We start from the raw sequence: 18,265 nt of genomic DNA on the forward strand, positions 1-18,265 counted from the left end.
TTATTATTTCTATAGAATTGATTTTTTTCGACCCAAAAAAATGTTCATTATATATTGTAAACCACTCCCTTCTCTCAACTTGCTATATGTTTTCTTAAATGGAGAAAAATTGAGATGCCATAACAAAATATTTTTAAAATTGCAAATATTTTACAAACAGATTTTAAACAATGAGGAATCAAGCAGATGGAGGAAAAAAAGACAGAGGTAAAATACAGTATAATTAAAAAGCTGGTAAAATGATTTTTTAATTTTCTGAAATCCAGTTTTGCTAATTAACTTGAAAAAAAATTGCTTAATCTGTTATGAGCCCATTTACTTTCAAGATTAGAGATATAATGGGAGATATTGTTCTGTCAAACTTCAAAATATGTCCTTTTCCAAATATTTAGTAGACAAAGACTTGACTTAACTTGATTTTGCATGTTCTTTTTCAATTACAATATTGACTGCATAAATCTGAAATTTAGTCTTTTCTCCTCTTTCTTTAGCCAGATTTTCACTTGCTCTGTAATGTTTATAGCTTTTTTTTTTAATTTGTAAATGGTTTTCACACTATGGACTAAGCAATGTACATTGTTAATCATAAAAATAACCAAAAATAAGACAAACACATCAATCTGCTTGTCTGTTGCCTTTTGACAGCAAACTTTCTGCATGGCTTCTGTGTTTCACACTAAGGGCCTCATTTTCAAAAGTATCACAGTCCTGCAATACTTTAGGGAATGAGGGGCGGGGGACCAAAACGGGGGGGGGGGGGGGGGGGGGGGGGGGGCAGGCCTGCGCTAGCCGGCAGCGATCGCACCGTCGCGGTGTGATTGCTGCTGGTTTTGCACCCAATAGTGCCACCATAGGAGGTGTAGCTATTGGACGCGAACTTGGACGCGAAAAGGGCCTTACCTTTTCATCGTCCGTGGCATCTTTGCGGAGTCGATCCCAGTGATGTCCAGACTCCTCCTCTTCTGGGGCTGACTCAACCCCCATTTTCGTATTGCACGTGATAAGGGACATTTTGCTTGCGAAACATCCCTTATCGCGTGCAATCCATTTAGAAAGTAAGGCCCTAAGAGTGATTGGAAAAAGGTCTTTTTATGGAAAAAAATAGTGTGTTACCCGTGGAAATGGCCAGTTATGAAATTGTTTGCTCAATATGCAAGTAAACTCACAAGCACAAATTTACCTGCAGTGAGAAGTTTATTTGAGGGTGGGGTTAGAAAGGAGTTTGCACTTATGTGCATATGTTTGCATTTTCAAAAGCATACACATAATTTTTTTTTCAAAAAAACCCCACAAATGAGCAGGTATAAATGTTGTGCTGGAAGTTTTGGTTTGGTAAATTTCAAAGGGAAAGCATGTGAGTACTTTCCATTTGAACGCTGGTCTAGTTTATGCATATATTTGAATTAAAATATAAGTGGATTATTACAAAATTACCCCATAATTGGGCAGTTTTCAAAGGGATATCTATGAGAATACTGGTGGTTTCCCATAGGAAAAAAAACTTTGTCCTCCCCCCACAGGCAAAAGTACCCATGCTTTCCCTGCAAACTATCCACGTGACTAGAAGATAAGAATAGCCTTCCTAAAATGTATCTATGTTCACTGTTGTATGCTGTACTTTTATCTCAGATGAAGTACAAATAGGACTAGAAAGATTTCCTGTCATTTTCTATGAAAAGTCACATTTCTGGTCAAGAAAACTTTTTACGTTATAAAAGCTAGGATAAAGAGTCAGAAGCTGTAGTAGTTTTGTTTTGCAACTGTTGCACTTAGCCTTTGCAATGAAGATGTCCAATTTTTTACAGTTGCAATTACTCACTAGACATTGGAAAAGGCAGGGTAACCAAACTGATAAAGGCGATGGAACAGCTCCCCTATAAGAAAAAGCTAAAGAGGTTAGGGCCACTCAGCTTGGAGAAGAGACAGTTGAGGTGAAATACGATAGAGGTCTATAAAATCATAAGTGGATTAGCATAGGTAAATGTAAATTGGTTACTCTTTGAAAAAATACATGGACTAAGGGTCACTCATGATGTCATTAAGTTACATATTCAAAACAAATCTGACAACATTATTTTTTCGCTCAGCACACAATTAACCTCTGGAATTCATTGCCAGAGGAATATGGTTAATGCAGTTAGCATAGATGAGTTTAAATAAAGTTTGGAAAAGTTCCTGGAGAAGAAATCCATAAACTGTAATTAACCAAGTAGTCTTACAGATAGGGGCGGATTTTCAGAGCCCTGCTCGCCTAAATCCGCCCAAAACCGGGCGGATTTAGGCGAGCAGGGCCCTGCGCGCCGGTAAGCCTATTTTACATAGGCCTACCGGCGCGCGCAGAGCCCCGGGGACTCGCGTAAGTCCCGGGGTTTTCGGAGGGGGCGTGTCGGGGGCGGGCCCAAACCGTGCGGCGTTTTCGGGGCGTGTCGGGAGCGTTCCAGGGGCGGGCCCGGGGGCGTGGCTACAGCCCGGGGCGGTCCGGGGGCGTGGTCACGCCCTCCGTACCCGCCCCCAGGTCGCGTCCCGGCGCGCAGGAGGCCCACTGACGCGCGGGGATTTACGCCTCCCTCTGGGAGGCGTAAATCCCCCGACAAAGGTAAGGGGGAGTTTAGACAGGGCCGGGCGGGTGGGTTAGGTAGGGGAAGGGAGGGGAAGGTGAGGGGAGGGCAAAGGAAAGTTCCCTCCGAGGCCGCTCCGATTTCGGAGCGGCCTTGGAGGGAACGGGGGTAGGCTGCGCGGCTTGGCGCGCGCCGGCTATACAAAATCCATAGCCTTGCGCGCGCCGATCCAGGTTTTTAGCAGATATGCGCGGCTCCGCGCGTATCTACTAAAATCCAGCGTACTTTTGTTTGCGCCTGGAGCGCAAACAAAAGTAGGCTATTCGCGCTCCTTTTAAAATCCGCCCCATAGATTTTAAAAGGGCTGTGCGTGCACCCATAAACGCACTTAATTCACCATGCACAAAGATATGTGCTATTTTATAAAGTATTCACTTAGGAGTAGATTTTTAAAGACGTCACGCGAATCCATGTGCACGCGGGACCGTGCACGCTCACATGGACCTGCGTATTTTATAACACGCAAGCGTGGCTATGCTTGTGTTATAAAATATGAGCAGCGCATGTGCATGTGGCGTGCACAAGGGGGGTAGATAATTGCAATTACCGCATGGCGATGCATCAAGGTCTTCCCCAGTTCCCTCCCTCCAATTAAGGAGTGGACTGGGAGGGAACTTCTGTACCCCCTACTCTAACCTCCCTTCTCCTTCTCCTTCCCCTCTCCTCCCCACCCCCTAAACCCTTTCTCTTACCTCTCTTTTTTTTGTTTTGTGGCTTTCTGCTCCAATGGAGCAGTAGCAACTTGCACACCCCTGGATGTCCTTCCCCGGTACAGCAGCAAATGACCGCTATGCTTACCACCTCCAGCCCCAGCCACCAGACTTCCTCTTTATCTGGGCCTGGTACTTCGGCGCATAACAGGGGTTACATGCATGGCTGGGCCCCTTTCTTAAAGATCATGCATTGCGTGCAAGGCCTGACCATGCGAGTAACCCCTGTTTTTTGCGCATGGGGGGATTTAAAATTTGGCCGTTAGGTTATGAAATAATCTTCTTCATATTTGTATGTCTGCAGTTCTAACATACACGTGCTAGAGAGAGAGAGAAAGAGACTGTTTATAAGGCTCACTTTGATATTCTATATATGGACCATTGTAAGGGGCACTTTGATTCAGGGTGAGTTTTTAGGAGGTAGGTTAGAATTAGAGGGGGTGGTGTTACTAACACATTCAGAGGTATCCATTGTAAAATTAACATTATTAGGAATTTTAGATGTTATAAGTATTGAAAAGGAATTGATTTATACAATACTGCTAGCAGAGACTGCAGTGTACAAATCAACTCATGAGAGAGGCCTTAAAAATATACCCCTAAAGTTTTTAGCTGACAAGTTTAAAAATAGCCTCATGAGTATGTGGCATAGAAATCCTAGAGCATAACTAGTGCCATTTCGGAAGCTGGTAGCACAGGTCAGGACCAAGTTATGCATTCTCAGTGGAAATGCTCAAAGAGGTCCATATTCAGACAGCCAGATAAACTTAACCAGCTAACTTAGCCCATATATGGGCTGCGCTGCAGAGTAAATATACTAAGTTTATCCAGCTAACTTCAGGATAGCCCTGTGTACTGGCCAGAGTTAGCCAGATGTTATCCAGCTAAGTCATAGGGTCATTCATCAAAATGTATCATGGCGTTAATGCACGAGATAACGTGTTAAAGCATGCATTAACGCCATAACGTATTCAATAATTGTGTTACCGCATGACGCAAATGCAAATTTTTTGAAGGGGCAGGATTGGGGAGGGGTTTGGGTGGGATTAATTAAATGAGGGGCAATATCATACTGGGCGATAACATAACATGCTATTGCACAGTTTTAATGCTGGAAATAACTAAACCTTTTTTCCTGGTGTTAACCTGTGAATTATTCCTAAAATGGCAATAATACAAGTTGTGTTAAAGATTGGAAATTGCATTTTGGCCATGTCTGGACTAGGGGAGAAGTAGTGGATTGGAGTATAGGTAGAGAGAGAGAGTCTCTGGGGTCTCAGTATTCAACTATTTAGATCACTATAGGACGACCAGCTAATAGCTCAAGGTGAGGTGTTGGTGGTGGTTTAGGGGCCAGTTTTACATGCAGAGTAAGACGTATGAACAACATAGTACACCTCAGTGAAGATTTGAAACCAATTGGAGTGAGAAAGAGTTGAGATTACAACTATGTTGTCTCACCCTAGCTTGAAAGTACCCTGTTATTTAGTCCATCAAGCTAGGACGAGAAAACATTGTAGAAATCTCAACTTTGTGAGATATTCCTCACTCCAAATGAATTAAAATCTTCACCCCTAAACCACCACCACCACCTCACCTTGAGCTATTAGCTGGCTCTCCTATAGAGATATAAACAGTTGTGTACTATGAAGGCCTTAGAAATTCTTATTCTCTCTCTCTCTCTCTCTCTCCTTCCTAGGGGTTAGCTGGTTAACTCAACTCTTCACAGTTACAGCCCTAACGTATTCAGCTACATTCTACTCAACTAATAAGAATGTAGCCAGATAAAGTCAGAGTTATCCAGCTAAATTCTTTTTAATATGGACCTCCATATAAATAAAAATTGATCATTAAAAAAACCACTTCTAATTAGGCATGTACCTAGAACTTAAAAAGTTCTCCATTCACTTCTTTTTCTACCTGTATGAATCCACCCATTTCTGTACTTTGAAAAATTGTTTAGAGCATTTGAATTTCCAAGCAGTAGCTGCCTCATATCATAAAATCATAATAACATAACATAACAAATTGCCATACTGGGTCAGACCAAGGGTCCATCAAGCCCAGCATCCCGTTTCCAACGGTGGCCAAACCAAGCTATAAGTACCTGGCAAGTACCCAAACATTTTGTAGATCCCATGCTACTGATGCCAGTAATAGCAGTGGCTATTCCCTGTCAACTTGATTAACAGCAGTTAATGGACTTCTCCTCCAAGAATGTATCCAAACCTTTTTTAAACCTAGCTTCACTAACTGCACTAACCATATCCTCTGGCAACAAATTGCAGAGCTTAATTGTGCAATGAGTGAAAAATAATTTTCTCCAATTAGTTTTAAATGTGCCCCATGCTAATTTCATGGAGTGCCCCCTAGTCCTTCTATTATTCAAAAGAGTAAATAACTGATTCACATCTACCTATTCTAGAACTCTCATGATTTTAAAGATATCTATCATATCGCCCCTCAGACATCTCTTCTCCAAGCCAAACAGCCCTAAAATCTTTAGCTTTTCCTCATAGGGGAACTGTTCCATCCCCTTTATCATTTTGGTCACTCTTCTCTGAACCTTCTTCAACATGGAGCAACACAGAGGCATTATAACATTTTCCGATTTATTCACCATTCCCTTCCTAATAATTCCTAACATTCTGTTTGCTTTTTTGACTGCCGCAGCCCACTGAGCTGACAATTTCAAAGCATTATCCACCCTGATGCCTAAATCTTTTTCCTCGGTGGTAACTCTTAATATCGACCCTAACATTGTGTAACTATAGCATGGGTTATTTTTCCCTATATGCAATACCTTGCACTTGTCCACTTTACATTTCAACTTCCATTTGGATGCCCAATCTTCCAGTCTTACAGGATTCTCCTGCAATTTATCACAATCTGCTTGTGATTTAACTACTCTGAATAATTTTGTATCATCTGCAAATTTGATAACCTCACTCATCATAATCCTTTCCAGATAATTTATAAATATATTGAAAAGCACAGGTTCGAGTACAGATTCATGAGGCACTCTACTGTTTACCCTTTTCCACTGAGAAAATTGACGATTTAATCCTACTCTCTGTTTCCTGTCTTTTAACCAGTTTGTAATCTACGAAAGGACATCGCCTCCTATCCTGTGACTTTTAGTTTTCTTAGAAGTCTCTCATGAGGGATTTTGCCAAATGCCCTCTGAAAATTCAAATATACTACATCTACCAGTTCTCCTTCATCCACATGTTTATTAACCTCTTCAAAAAATTGAAGCAAATTTGTGAGGTAAGACTTCCCTTGGGTAAATCCAGGTAGACTGTGTTCCATTAAACCATGTCTTTCTATATGCTTTGTGATTTTGATCTTTAGAATAATTTCAACTATTTTCCCAGCACTGAGGTCAGATTCACTGGTCGATAGTTTATTTGATCTCCCCTGGAGCCCCTTTTAAATATTGGGGTTACATTGGTCACCCTCCAAACTTCAGGTACAATGGATGATTTTAATGATAGGTTAGACATTTTAACTAATGGATCTGAAATTTAATGTTTGAGTTCCTTCAGAACTCTAGGATGCATACCATCTGGTCCAGGTGATTTGCTAATCTTTAGTTTGTCAATCTGGCCTACTACATCTTCCAGGTTGACAGCGATTTGGTTCAGTTCATCTGACTCATCACCCTTGAAAACCATCTCCGGAACCAGAATCTCCCCAATATCCTCATTAGTAAACACAGAAGCAAAGAATTCATTTAGCCTTTCTGCAAAGGCCTTATCTTCCCTAAGAGCCCCTTTAACCACCCGGTCATCTAGCAGTCCAACTGACTCCCTCACAGGTTTCTTGCTTCAGATATATTTTAAAAAGTTTGTATTATGACATTTTGCCTCTATGGCCAACTTTATTTCAAATTATCTCTTAGCCTGCCTTATCAATGTTTTACACTTAACTTGACAATACTTAAACTTTTTCCTATTTTCTTCAGCTGGATCCTTTTTCAAATTTTTGAAGGATTTTTTTTTTTTTTTTTTTGCTAAAATAGTCTCTTTCACCTCAACTTTTAACTATGCCAGTAATCGCTTTCCCTTCCCTCCACCTTTCCATCTGGACTGTGCTTCTCAGTTAGTATTTTTAAACAATGTCCATGCCCATTGAACACTTTTAATCTTTATAGTTGCACCTTTTGGGATTTTTTTCTATTTTCTTCATTTTATCAGTTTCCCTTTTGAAAATATAGTGTTAGAACAGTAGATTTACATATTGTCCCCTTCCAGTCATTAGTTCAAATTTGATCAATTTATGATCACTGTGGCCAAGTGGCCCCACCACGTTACATTTCTCACCAAATCCTGCATTCCACTAAGAATTAAATCTAAAATAGCACCTTCTCTTGTTGGTTCCTGAACCAATTGCTCCATGAAGCAGTTGTTTATTCCATCCAGGAACTTTATGCCTCTAACACATTTATTTATTTAAGCTAGTTGCCATCACAACGGTTCACAATAAGGCACATAATTTCAAACTTAAATGTGTTGAGTTATATTAACTAAACAGGTGCCATCAAATACTGTAACATAGTTTCATATTAAATATTACTTAGTGGTTGTGATAAGTCATGTCTACTTTAAGTATATCGGCTATAAGATAAATTAACACTTAAGTCTTGTCCTCTGTTGTTGCAATCTAATAGAGGTAAAGTAAAATAAAATATGCACACACACACCATTCGAGTAAGCTGATGTGTGTGTGTGGGAGTTCTTCGGACTGCATCATACAATTCCCTGGATTCTACTCTTCATTCCCTTTGTGATATGCTTGCTTAAATAGCCATGTTTTTAAACTTTTTTTGAATGCTTTGATGTCTCTTTGTGTTCTGATTTCTAAAGGCATTGTGTTCCATATTATAGGTCCTGTCAGGGATAGGGCCCTATCCCTTACTTGAGTTAGTCTGGCTGTTTTTAGTTAGTAGGGCTTTGTTTGCTGATCTCAAGTTTCTATTAGGGACGTGTATGTGAAGGGCTGTGTTCAGCCATTCTGCCTTTTCATCGTGTATTAATTTATGTATGGTGCAAAGAGTCTTGTATTGAATTCTTTGTTCAATGGGTAGCCAGTGTAGTTCAATTAGGGTTTTGGTGATATGGTCTCTTTTACATTTACCTAATCAGTATTGGGGTAATTGAAATCTCCAAAAATCAACCGAAGCAAACCTTGCACATAAGCAAGTACTCACGTAAACATGGTGCAGGAAAGAATATACAGTTCCATCGAAATTTCAAATATACTTTTATTATATCTTCAGGCATTCAAAGTTCAGTTAAGTGCGGCAACTCCATTTCAAGTAAACAAACAGAAATTTTAAAGTCCCCCGACACGGTCCGTGTTTCGGGTAAGCTGCATCAGGAGGGACCACAGCAGGTTTATAATCTACAATAAAATAATATACATCAAGAATGGAACAATTAAGGCTGCGGGTAAAGAAATATACAATAAAGAGTTCATACCTTTATGGTTGACAGCAGGAGCGCAACGCCCTGTGTCAGTGACAGCCATTTAAAGGGCAAAAAGGCGCGAAAGAGAAGGAGTCTCTCTCGCGAGATGCTGAAAGCGATAGGAACACAGTACCACACATGTAGAATAATAACATATTAATAAAATAAGTACCATTCTATTTCCTTGTTTAGGCCATTGGGTGAAACTGTGTCCAAGGTAAAAATCCAGCGCTGTTCTCTCCTACCCAGTATCCGGGCAAAGTCTCCACCCCGGCAAGGGAGTGAGACTGCCTCCAGCGATCGCTGCCGACTGGCGCAGGCCCGCCCCCCATTTCAGCCCCCCACCCCTCATCTTCTAAAGTATCGCAGGCCTGTGATACTTTAGAAAATGAGGCCCGTAGTTTGCTATTGTTATGGATTTTAACCCTTTTAGTTCATACATTATTGGAATCAGAGACAGGGATGTGAATCGGATGCCCGATCGTTCCCGCTTTCGGGATCATCTCCACGTGGGAAAATCTCATTTTCCCGCGGATCCCCGTTTTTTGTTTTTTTTTAGTGAAAAATTGTTTTTCGGGTTAGTGCGCGCTAACTCATATTAGTGCACGCTAACAGAAATAGCAAAATGTAACAAAAAATAACAAAAGTAAACGTTTTTTTGTTAGCGCGCACTAACCCGAAAAACAATTTTTACGAAAATTTGGGGGGGGGGAGTGATCGTTTCTTTTTTTACCCAATTTATTAACAAATTTAGAAATATTGTACGATATTTCAATTCGTTAGAAAAATGTTTCACATGCCTAATCAGAGAGGCCTCCATCCCATTAGGGGAGTTCTTTTTTCCAAAATTGGGAGATCTTGTTTTTGGAATTTTTTTCACTCTCAGATTTGGTATAAATCCTAAATCAGGCTTGTTATTCTTGTTTAAAGCTATGTTTTGCAAAGTCTGGCGCAGTAAACAAGTTAGAAGCACTTCTTCCACCCAAGAGATGATTCTTGAAAAAGTTTGCTTATGGAGTTCATTCTCTACACAACCATCTTCTTGAAGCCTCTTATATTAATATATACCAAACTATAGTATATAGGTATTTAAATTGAAATAGGCATAAGAAAAATAATAAATAATAATTGTCTATATTGAGCTATATATCTGAAGCATACTGCAGTAAAGTGCAATGGAAAAATAGAAAATAATCATTACTTTAATATTAATAGTCATTTTAATTAGAATTTATGGTCAGTATCCTGCTCTATAACAATATTATACCACTCTAGCATTGGTGCTGTACAGGAATTTAGAGCGAGTCTGATTTGAAAGTACTCAATCAAGGAGTTTCTTTGAAGTATAGAGCACTAAAGTGCTTCAACTGTAATTATAACCTAGGTGTAAACATCATGCTTAAGGAAAATTGAAAGTATGAAGTGGTAATGAATACTGTGCAAGAGTTTCAGTTTCATGAACGAGCCTACTGGGCAGCTGAATAGATATGCAGAGAGACTAACAAACCCAAATATGCTAAATATACTCCAAAAGACCATTTAGCTTTTGAGTAACCCCTCAAGTCTCAAGTGAATGCCTGCTGTTGACTGCTACAGAATTACAACGAAGTCCATGCTTTAATTTCAGAAGTCTAAAGTGTATCGAAAAAAAAAAAAAAAGCTAGCCAATTATGCATAAGATGAAGCTGAAGAAAGTAACAGGAGTTCTGCTTAACATTGCTACTCCCTGCTCTTTGTTCTATGGGGATTTAACATAGGAGGCAAATTCAGCAGATGAGATGGAAGCAAACCAAGGTGTTAGTGTTTGTGGGCCAGGGAGAACAAGCCAGTTGGGAAGCAGAGGCAGACAGGAGCTTCGCCAGTACCAGCCCTCGTTCCCTGCAGGTTGAGCCCTTGGGTGCCGGGGCCGGCTGGTCTTAGTTGGGCCTCTGTGTGGTTGGTCCTGAAGTGCGGCTGAGGTCAGAGGCAGGTGGCAGAAGGCAGTGGTCAGGTCCAGTTCGAGATCAGAGGCAGGAGCAGTAAGTGGTGGTCAGGTCTGGGCTGAGATCAGAGGCAGGTGGCAGTAAGCAGTGGTCAGGTCCGGTCCGAGGTCAGAGGCAGGAGGCAGTAAGCGGGATGTAGATGCAGGGCCCTCAGAGGCTGGAGCCTCTGAGGCAGGCACGTGGAGACCAGGACCTCCAAAGCAGGAAGACTGGGATCAAGCCCTCCGAAGCAGGAAGGCTGAGACCAGGACCTCCGAAGCAGGAAGGCTGAGACCAGGACCTCCAAGGCAGGAAGGCTGGAAGCAGGATCTCCAAGGCAGGAAGGCTGAGAGCAGGATCTCCAAAGCAGGAAGGCTGAAACCAGGCCTTCCGAGGCAGGAAGGCTTAGACCAAGTGAATGCCTGCTGTTGACTGCTACAGAGGCAGGCGGCAGTAAGCGGTGGTCAGGTCTGGTCCGAGGTCAGAGGCAGGCAGCATTAAGCAGTGGCCAGGTCCAGTCTGAGGTCAGAAGCAGGAGGCAGTAAGTGGGATGGAGATGCAGGGCCCTCAGAGGCCAGAGCCTCTGAGGCAGGCATGTGGACACCAGGACCTCCAAAGCAGGAAGGCTGGGACTAGGCCCTCTGAAGCAGGGAGGCTGAGACCGGGACCTCCAAAGCAGGAAGGCTGAAACCAGGACTTCCGAGGCAGGAACCTGCGAAGCAGAGACTCTGAAACAGGATCCAGTGAACTCGTTGCCAAGTCAGTCAGCTGGAGCTAGAGGCGGTCTTTAAGTAGGCTGGGAGGCCTGACATCACCCCAATGCCCGGATCGCGTTTTCCTGTCATTGACCCTATAAAGGGAGCTGAGCGGCGCGCACGCTCGCGCCTGGGGAGGGCCCAGATGGAAGCAGCAGTATGTGGCGTCCCAGCCACCATGCGATCTACAGAAGGGTTGGAATAGGAGAGGAGCTGTGGCAAGAACTTGCTGCAGTTGCGAGGATGCCGGAGGCCAGGGGGAGCGAGAGGCTATGGGTGACTGGTGCCGGTTGCAGCTTGCTGCATCCGGTGAGCGTAACACAAGGGTTTAGAGCCTTCAAATGATTTAATGGCAAACATGAGACAACTTATTACTTAGTATTTTGTCTTCCCTATCAAAAGAAATGTCTAAATGAAAAATAGCTGTGTTTAATAATCATAACGTTAAGAGGTTATTTCATTCTTGGAGGACTGAACCTTCATTTGATGAATACTCTATCCTGTGATTTTACAAATACATGATGTAGTAAAAAGGAATATTAATTAGCTGCTCATGATGTTTTGGAAGAGACAAAATGTTATTTGGATGAGCTCAATAAGGCTATTTGGAACGCACATGAAGCAAAACAACTCTATACTCCGTTTTACTATATTCTTGTCTTGCTCAGAAAGGGCTAATCATCCTAGCAGTTACTGTACATGGTTGTATTTGCTTTTTCAGGGACTCTTCCCCAGTATCTGTTTACTCCATCTCACTACATGAGTAAGTCCATTTGGTCTTCATTGCAGCTGTATGGCCCCCATTATTTCCTATGGAAGGGGATTCTTTTTTTTCATCCCATGAAAAATCATTGGAGCTGTGCTGTGCCAATCTTTACTTTTATGCTATCCTGTTCCATAAGAAACAATGTTGAAAAAGAATTTTGAAACAGGCCTATTTTTTATCTATTTCTTGCTATTTTTAAACAGACAGTACATTAATGCTTGCAGAACATTGTAGCACATGTCTGTTTAAAAATGGCTTTTACAGACACCTACAAAATATAAACAATGCAAAAGCTGTTCTTCCCATCCCCCACTTTCACCAGGGTAGGGATAGGGTGCATTTAACAACTACAAAATAACTCTCCCTCCTAATTTCGTTGCAATAAATATACACTCTAGCACATCAAATTAGCAGTATTAGAGTAAATATACTAAAACATATTAATCCCATCACTATCCCCATCAACATCCCCTAAGAACTCTAAGTAAGTCCCAAACTTCCAATACCCTGGTCATCCCTGAAGGAGTTCCCAAAAGGGTAACCATCTTACGTTGGCTCTTTAAGGATTGACCTTCTGAATGGTTACCCACTCCTGCTACAGGATTAGGTTAAAAAGCTCTACTAGATAACATCAGCATGGGGTGCAAGTAACATCATGCCAGCAGGGCACAGTAGAACTAGCAGCTGGAACTAGTGGAAAACTGGCAAGCTCTGTTCTTCAGTATAAGCACTGTTTAAGCAGTGTGGCGGAGCAATGTTTTCTTCTTCTCCTTACCACTTCAGTATCTTGGAGCTTACCTCAGGAAGCACTCATCAATGTCAAATTTTCTTCCACTTAGCCTCTTTTCAGGCACTGTATCACTTAGCCTCTTTTCAGGCACTGTATCCAGGTTTTTTTAAAAATTCAGTGTGCCTTCTATTGTCCCCTTTCTGGCCTCAAAATGGGGGAATCACCCCAAATGGTTTGATAAATGCAGATTGTTGCCAATAGGGATGTGCCATTGTTTAGAACAACAAGAAAACAGCAACAACATTGTTGTTTCATTTTCTGTCATTTCCACTACAAAACAACATACAAACTTTCTTGTTTTTGGCATTGTAATACTTGCTAAGATAATTTATCAAGCATTAAAAAGACAAAAAAAAAAAAAGAAACAAGAACCCAAACTAAGACCTAGATTTATCAAAATGCAGTAAATATTGCATGAGATAGGAAAAGGGGTATGTTTTATGGTAATAGCCTACTTATCACAATGTGTGTTATCTTGGCACAGGTATTACCACAAAGTGCATTAAATTTTTGCACTAATACATACATAATTGCATTTTCTTACCTGTAAAGTGCTGAGAGAGACTGACTATCTATGAGGCCCTTCTAGTAGTTAGCTATTTATGCTACTATAGGAGGCCCACCTAGTAACTTGAGGTGAGGTTTAGGTAGTAGTGTACGGGTTACATGCAAAGTGAGACGTACGAAAAGAACAGTACACTCTTGTGAAGCTTTGATGTCCTTCAGAGTGAGGAAACTCACACAACGATGAATTTGTACAATGTTCTTTCAGCCTAGCTTGATGGACTCAGATTAAGCTAGGTTGAGAGAACTGTATAAATCTCATCGTTGTGTGAGTTTCCTCACTCTGAAGAACATCAAATCTTCACGAGTGCACTGTTCTGTTTGTCTCACTCTGCAATAAAAGGTGGCCCCTAACCCCTTCACTGTTACCTAAACCTCACCTCGAGTTACTAGGTGGGCCTCCTATAGTAGCATAAATAGCTGCCTACTACAGCACTACTACCAGAGGCTCTCTCTCTCTCTCTCTCTCTCTCCCTCCCTCCCTCTCCCTCTCCCTCTCCCCAAAAATGCCCAAAACAGAATTTGCAAAAAAATCACACATTGCATTATGGGCATATTACACAGCTTAATGCAATTGAAGAAGGTTTAGTTACTTTCAGCAATGTAATAGTTTTGCAAAGCCCACTTTTACAGAAATCCCACCTCCAACTCCTCTCCTTTTAATAATTTGCATCACACCATGCGTTATGGTGCTTATTGCAAGCATTAAGGTGTTTTTCACATGCAAAAACTCCATAACACTATTTGATAAATGGCTGTTAATGAGAAATATTTACATCCATAGTTGCTAATAAAAGTCTACATAGGGCTAAGAGGCTAACTTTCAAAACTGTTCACTGTATAGCATTTGGGTGTGTAAGAGGATGCATAGAGATTTATCCTAGTATTTTATAAACTGTGCGGCAGAAGCTTCAGTTTTATAAAATGCCTGTAATTCTGAAAGCACATGCATATATCTCAGTACATGCAAAGATTTCCAATGTGAGGAAATCACATACCTTCTTTATCTATTTTATAAACATATATGTGTACATTTTGTATGCCAAAAAATAATCTAACAACTGTGTATAAAACTCTGTTTTATTTGCATAGATATTGTACCCGTTGGTCGCAGACGACTGCGACCTTTGCTGCTCACCTCATTTTGCCATATAGCTCTGTTTCTGGCTAATATGGCCACCTCTGCCTCTGCACACTGACCTCCCTGGCGTTCCCGGGACAGCATGAGCGATCCCAGTTGCCATCTTGAATCTGGTGTAACTTAGGGCACGCACGCGCGCCTGCCCCCGTCTTATGCATGTCATGGTGGGAATTTCAGGGGTGTCCCCTCCACATGACATCACTGCCTACGTGTACTTAAGCCTACCGGACCTTCCTACCAACGAGTTAGCAAGGATTCCATCTTGATCAATTACTTTTCGCTGAGATGCATTGCCTCGCTGTTTCTGTGATCCAGACTGAGTGACTCAGGTACCCAATCCTCGGGGGCCTTGCTGCACTCAGGGCTATCTGCTCCTCAGAGAGCCTTCTCTGCAAGTCTCACCTTCTACAGCTTAGTGAGTACCTCTCGCTACTTCTGTGGACGACCCTTCAGTGTTCCTGCTCCGGGTCTCCACTGCTGCTACCATGATATCTCTACTGCAACACTATGGAGCGAGTACTAGACCTGATCTACAACTCTGCTTCTCTCTTACTGTGCAGATCCTCAGGGTCAGGAGGCCCCCCCAAGCTGGCCCCCCCAAGCTAGCCAAAAGTTCCTTTTGGGTGCAACGAGGGTCCCCCGGAGCGATCGCGCGGGGAATCACTTGACGCCGCGTCACTCCGACGTGACGCCGACGTCACGTGCTCCTCGCAAAGGAGTTCAGAAATGGCGTCCTGACTCCCTGCTGTACCACCAGGGAGTTTTGGTAAGTCTTGGGGGGGGGGGGGAATAAGGAGGGTGAGGGGTTTAAATTTTTATTTAGGATCAACGATCGCGATTTCCAACTTATTCAACATAGCTATGTTGAATAAGTTGGAAATCCGATCGTTTTCGCCTCATCACTTTTTTAAGTTAAAAAAAAAAAATAAGTTGTGTTTTACATTTAAGTTCAAAACGAATGCACACCCCTACCATCTATGGTTATTGTGATGCAAGCGTTAAATGAGGTCGAATTGGTACTTATGCCTATGGGTGTCACAAATATACCAACCAGGAAGGATAACCTAGCAAAGCAATTGAACATCATTCCTAAAAGGTACAGAGAAATTATTAAGAGGCAATCCATCTTAATGGACAAGGAAGAAAAGGGAAAAACAACAGAAAAAAAAACCAAAAACATAAGACACGTTCTGGTCATAGGTAGGAATAGGAATAGTTGCATATCCCTGTGAGAGTAAGCCTCAGTTGGAATGGGTGAGTCTTTATAGGAGATCAAACTCAGAAAAAGAAGATCCAGAGAAAAAGACAGATACTCAGAGAATAAGGAAACATTTGATCCATACTGAAACATATCTCACTCTAAGAGGGCAAGCAGTGGGATATGGTGTTTGAGTAATGTGATCAAAGTAACTTTCATAGACAAAGGCAAAGAAAAACATATTACATAATCATTTAGCTGATTCAGCGAAGAAATGCATATAAGTGATGGGAGTTAGACTGGAGTTAGACAGAAAAACTGCATTAATTATGTCTAAATAATGGCATTTGCAATTAGGTCCAAACAGCATCTGAGCAAGACACAAAGCAATAAACACACAAAAGAAAATCAAATGATAAAACGTATGATGAAAGGTGTATGATGGCTTTCTTTGAAAACAGTTCACAGTCCAATTCCATGGCAAATGATGCAGTTATAAGGATTGAATAATCTTTGAATTCAATGATGTATGCAGGGCAAACAGTTCTCTCGGCTTAGTGCACTTCAGTGACATCGAAGCACAGCCTTTCAATTCAGCACTAGGTATTGTACTTGATCAGAATCTAACATAAGAGCAAAACAAATTCAGATTAATCAGGGAAAAGATTCTATCAGTATTTACATAGAACATTAAACTATGACACACACAACTTCATTCACTCTGCAGGTGCAAGGACACAAAACACAGAAAACAAACAAGAAGTAGCACACATTTTTTCTTTTGATGAGCTCAAACCCCTGATCAAACATAAAAGTAGGCCAAAAAGTATGTGAAAAAAATGCTTAGAGTCTAGATCGATCTAGAATAAAACAAAAGTAAAAAACAAAAAGAGATCTTTTCAAAAATGAAAAACTGGGGAAAAAGGAGGAAATGTAATCTTCAACAGTCTTCAAACATTTCATCTGTGATTAACCTGGGAAAATATAAAATCTGGCAACATACAGGTTAGAGAAATTACAGCTCAATTGAAACTAAACATTCTGATATAAATTCAGCAAATTGTAGTCATAAAGCTACCTTATTTCTTTTATATTGTTGCACCTCTAGGAGGTGCTGTACTCATTAATACTCAGCTTCCACTCATTTTTTTTTCTTCTTTTCTCTTCTGGAATACAGTCCTGCAACACAATCTTTGTTACTGGGATAATTCTTTCTCTTCTGGGGAAATCTCTCTGCTCTGTGAAATGACAAAACATTGTTAATTTTGACTATTAATATTAAATTTGCAAGGAAAGGCTTAGGGATGTGCTTTGAGTGTGCCAGTGTGATGACCAAATCTCTGTATGTTTTTCTCAATGTCCCAAAAACTTATTCCTTCAAGGCAATCTCAATTCCCTTCCTTTTTCTTCCATAATTCCAGTAATGATGGTTCAATTTACTGCATTCCCTGTACTGACAAGATAAAGATTTCTCTTTTTTTTGTACTGTAAAATGAAACTAAACATTCTTACTGACTCAAGGTTTGAAACTGTAATACTAATCTCTGCAAATCTGCAGCTCCTTCTCAGTAGCAGAAAACAAATCACATGGTTCTTTAGTTAAAACACTAATGGCAAGAGCAACACTTTGACTCAGAAAAGCAGGAATTAGAAAAAGAAAATAATTTTAATCTCATCTCAGAACACTGCCTGAAAATGAAACTGAAAATAGAATCTGTCGTGTCTCTTGTGCCTCTCCGGCTGTCCCTCAGCAGCCCCCTTGTTGACCCCCTTGCTTTAGCACACTGAAAAAGAAAAAGGTTTATTTTGTCTCTTTTATTTTTCTCCTCTCTCTTAAATCAAATCTAGTTAGTAAATGGAAGTAACTTTAAATGAACACAGTGTTTACACAAACAGCAAGAAAAATAATTTCTCAAGAATGTCTTAAAAAGCAGGGCACTCGGAAATTAACGGCAATTAACACTGGCAGGAGAAGGGGCCCTCCCTCATTATCCCTGAGCAGCACACAAAGAAAATTCCAAGGGGAGAGGTAAGGGGAGGGGTTTCACACTCTCCCGCTCTATTGGATGCAAAAATTACTACAAGTCCCAGCAGGCAGCTGTACCTGCTCCCTGCATGGTACAAATAATTTGCAAAAGTGGGGGCTAATAGCTCTCCCGTTCTCTCCCCCTATACTCGAAACAAAGAAATTCCAGGGGTATAGATAAGAGGGCAAGGATTCACAGGGTCCGCAGCTTAGAGATTCACACTGTAACTGATGAGCAAGTTAGGAAAAAAGCAACACAGATCTC

This window comes from Rhinatrema bivittatum, chromosome 7, assembly GCF_901001135.1.
Source record: "Rhinatrema bivittatum chromosome 7, aRhiBiv1.1, whole genome shotgun sequence".
NCBI classification, from domain to species: domain Eukaryota; kingdom Metazoa; phylum Chordata; class Amphibia; order Gymnophiona; family Rhinatrematidae; genus Rhinatrema; species Rhinatrema bivittatum.